This window comes from Cynara cardunculus, assembly GCF_001531365.2.
Source record: "Cynara cardunculus var. scolymus isolate 2C chromosome LG 17, CcrdV1, whole genome shotgun sequence".
In the NCBI taxonomy this organism is placed as follows: Eukaryota; Viridiplantae; Streptophyta; class Magnoliopsida; order Asterales; family Asteraceae; genus Cynara; species Cynara cardunculus.
Window position 1 is genome coordinate 25,655,345 of NC_037544.1, and position 4,921 is coordinate 25,660,265.

Consider the following 4,921-nt stretch of genomic DNA (forward strand, 5'->3'; position numbering starts at 1 on the left):
GAAAAAGATCTCAAAATAGTAAAAAGGGACATGCAATTCATATGTAACTTTTTCTTACTATCATTTGATAAGATAACCTTCTTTATATTATCTTGTTATCATCAAATAGGGGGAGATTGTTGATCATCTCTCACAGTGATTTGATGATAATCCATTTTCACTTATAAGTTGTATTTATGTTTCTGTCTTTTCAGTTCCAGCGACCTTCACTGGGTATGTTCAGTGATCGCTGAAGAACTTGCATTGTAAATATATCAGAGACATCAATACTTCAAGAAGACAACACTCACACCAAAGATCCTTCAGCAAATGTCGAAGACTGAAACTGAAGATTAGAGACTGGCAAGTACGTGATCTGAAGCGGTACTCAGTGATTACAAGTCCGTCTACATATGTGTGAAGACTGCTCAAGCTTCAGCGAATGATGAAGAGACCTTCAGGTCATTCCAGCATTCAGCGATCAAGGGAAGCTTGCTTAGCATGATTGTTGTTGTCTTGTCCTTATACACACAAAGGACAAAACCCATACCCTTATGAAAGTTGGTATAGTACGGAGCCGACTAGTCGACTCTATTATCCACCAACTTTAGGTAAGGATGTTTGCTCATGAATAGTGCTTTGTATACTATTCACTGTAGCAAAGAACAATCCTTCCTCTTAAGGCTTGACATGCACTATAACCCTATCACATTGCATTAAATGTTCATTTAATGCACTAGGTATAAATAGAAGTGTTTCTTCTCCATGTAGAGTGCGCGCAACTCACTCTCTAATCCTAATTCTTACTTCAAGCCCTTTATAGCTTAAGTAAATGATCTTCTCTTCAGCATTTCTTTTCTTGTATTTGCTAAAACTTAGTGTGTAACTAAAGATTGTTTAGATAGGTTTTTATCACGTTATCTTTCCGCAAACAATCTTGTAAAATCTGTATTGATCTTCTTTATCAATATAAATTTTAAATTTTAAAATATTGTGTTTGTATTCATCCCTCCTTCATTCTACAAACTGTTTTACTATTCTTGTAGACCCTCAAGGGACCAACAATTATCTTAGTTTTTATAAAAGTAAAGGGATCAACTTCAAACTTCATCATCAAAAATACAAAGTTAGAAATTTCATTCACCTCCCTCTCTTTTTATAACATATTTTCTCCATTTCTTTACCATCTCTCTTTCAATGTGGGACAATTTCACTAATCTTTTTTGTAGTTTTTCTTTGTCTTTTTTTAATTGTGATTTTAATAAAAAATAGTTACTTAATTTTTATAATTAAAAAATGCATAATTTTGTTTAAATATCTAAAAATATAAGACATTTTTATTATTTATATTTTACAAATTTTATCATAAAAATTGATTATATTTTAAAACTAATTATATATAAAATAATCGAGTATCTCACAAGCTTTCTGAGTGGAGTATTGAGTAGCTTGACTTGACTCGTTAATATGTCGAGTCGAGCCTATTCGAGTCGAGTGTTGACCGAGTTTTGACCGAGTCGATCTCGAGTAGCTCGCGAGTTGTCTCGTACCCTTTACACCCCTAGGCCCTATCGGTTACGAAAGTTAAATTGGGCACTTCACCGATACATTGCCTCAGCTTATGTAAAAACCATGTCCAATACATTGCCTCAGCTTACGATCCCATTGTTTCCATCCATGCTGACCGCTAAGAACATGGTGTCCACGTATGGTCATTTAGATGGGCACCGTCCATTATAAGGAGCGGTCTCAGGTGTTCTAGAAACGAGTGAATCTGCAGATGAATGAGGTTATAAATATAAACTTTAAAACATATAATTATGACAATAATTCAAGAATATAACAAAAATTATAACCGAACAACCGAGTGCGACAAACAACATGTCGAATTGTCTAAGTCCATCAACAACGATCTCTGTCACAGTTCCCGGATTTGCTATCTTCAGATTGTAACAATAAACCGGGAGTAGGTTAAACAACGATTCAGGGGTCCCCTTCAACAGTTGTAAGGCATACATCTTTGCTCGTCATGCTTGGTTGTAGGAGATGCTAATATTGAACCGTTGGTTCACATCTTCCATGATTTAATTTCCACGGTACACTCTCCTACAATCCTTTAAACTCCCTGTCAATATATGACCCAAAACCTTTTTATTCGCATTATGGTGGTTTAGGTGGATTTGGACCTTGAACATGTGTGTTCATCATGTAATTCTGTACCTGAAACATACTGGTACCATCGATAGAAACAACCATTAAACGCCAATCACAGTCTGAAGCAGAGTGACATACTGTCTCATACCGGTGTTTGGTTGATTTCTTAACCTTGATCTGAAAGTTTTCATAAACGCATTTTAATCCCAATGCGAGCTTCAGTGCTTCCTTCGAATCAAAAGTTTGGAGAACTTTTACATGGGATGTAGACTGGTATGAAATGTTTCTCTGTCTAGTTTTGATAACAGGGTCTGGGCAAGGTATTGGGTTGGGCATACCCCAAAAACTATTCCTTACCGGTTGGACTTCTTCAACATTAGAGTTACCGTCTTCGGGTATATTCAAAATTTCTGCTGCAATAGAAACATCTTCAGCCATTTCTACCTCCCGTAAATTTTTTGACTATTCCGAAGACTGGATCAGGTATTGGTTAGGAGACTATCTCGGAGACAGGTTCAAATCTTGAACCAAATAACTATCATGACCAACATGATTTTTTGGTTCAAAATATGAATTTCCACCAACACCACCGGGGAAAAAGTGTTTGGATTTCCACCACTGCCACTTCTGGGGAAGAAAGTGTTTGGATTTTCACCATTACCACCACCTGGGTAAAAAGTGTTTGAACCATATGGGTTTGCACCACTATCGCTGGGGAAGAGAGTGCTTGGATTTCCACCGCTACCACTACCGGGGTAAAAAGTGTTTGGATCGCCGGGTAAATTTTAATGGATTACGGCACTTGATGGATTTCCACCATAACCACCATCGTCGACCATAAAGAGTGCCAACATTTCTGGTAAACTTTGATGAACGGCGTTATGGAACATTAGCACATCGTCGTCATCGCTTAACTGATATAATATTTATAAGAAATTCATTTTATAAAATAAATTGAAATGACTACTTAAACTTAACTTTTTTGTAACACGTTTAACCAAACCAGAATGCGTTATTGGCGAAGGCAAACGTAATACACGTACGGAAGAGCTTAACGAAAGGTACTCTAAGACACAATTTATCTCCTGAAATGAACCGCCACTCCGAAGATACACCAAAACATCATCACTTTGACGTGATTTCATATTTGTGTTTAAGGGTGAAGAGTTGTGATGGTAGATTGTGTTTAATGGGTTAAGGGTTAAGAATTGTGATGGTTTATTGTGTTTAAGGTTTAAGGGTTGTGAGAGTAGAATATATGAGAATATAAGTGAAAAATGAGGTGTGAAAAAAATAATGAGAAGTCCATGTTATTTATAATAAAATATGTTGTACTAAAAGACGAAATACGAGTCAACAAAAAACACCTGGATCGTCCCTAGGGGAAGATTAGGTGAGGKGGGGGGGGGGGCGATCCTGGTATACGAGGCAAATAGTGTTTGGTCTCCAAAAACAGATACATGTGGGGCCCACAAATTAATTTTGAATTATTTTTTTGTACTTTTTTTGTCAAAGTTGGCTAGGGTCGCCCCCATGGTCAAACCATGCCCCTCGGGGGCGATAGGTCGTTTTGGTAAAACCTGTAAAAATGACTATTTTGTTAATACATTAGGTATATTTTGGTCATTTTCGTGATTTTCCCTTAATAAAAATGATGTATTTTTTCATATTACTGGTTCGTTGTATTTTTCTACTTATTTGTTAATACATGAAAAAGAAAAAAAGGGGAATTGCATCAAAATGAAACCAACTTTCACCTTATCACTATTTTAATGAACCAACTTTTAAGATCGTTATTTTAGTGTTTAAACTAAACTTTATGTTAATTCAAGGGTCTGCTTTACCGACTGTTATCGATGACGTGGATCAGGTCAATACCAACTATATACCATGTCATATTCAAATTTTAAATAATAATAAATCTAAAAAGATGATGGGACATCAATAATTATAACATCACTCAACATTTTTCCATTTACTATAATTTTATAAAATAAAAATAGTAAATTACATCCCTCTCTCCATCTTCACTACTAATAAACCAATTCATCTCCCAATCTCCAACTAATAACATGAAAATAAAGGAAAATTCTTGATACTCAGATGATTATAAAGAACATAAAAACATGAACCCCATATTGTTAATTCAATATATAACATAAAACATGAATCCTTTTTACCTACAAAATCAAATGCAGTCACAAGAAATAGATGTACATTAGAATCCATTCAAAAAGAGTGCAAAACACCAAGATAAATATATGTATGTGAAAGATCTTCAAAGTAACAGATATAGAAGATATAAAGATTGTGGTTCTAAGGTGAGGGACGGTGATGAAGGGGACGAAGTTGAGACTGAAGGGGCTTCCATTTCTCCCCTAATAGTACCACAATTCACGATCCAGGATGGTAATAATCTAAGTTGAGTTCACTATTGATTGAAGTTCGGATTCACAAGATCTAGAAGCGATGAAGGTTGCGGGGTTGTACGTTCACAATGTGGAAGAGATGAAGACTAGGCTATGATAAGGATGGCGATGTATTTGCATATTATATTAATAAATAAAATATCATATTAATGATCATTTTTGGTTTTTTAATATCCATCTAATATTTTTTCTAATATCCACCTAATAGCTATACTATATTATAAAATATTTGACAAAAATTCTTAAAAACCATTTTTTATGCATAAAGTACTGTTTATTAATGCATATTATTTAAAACTCAAGATTACAAGTAGATTGTGCGTAAGTACAACTTATTAAAACTCCATATATGAATTCGT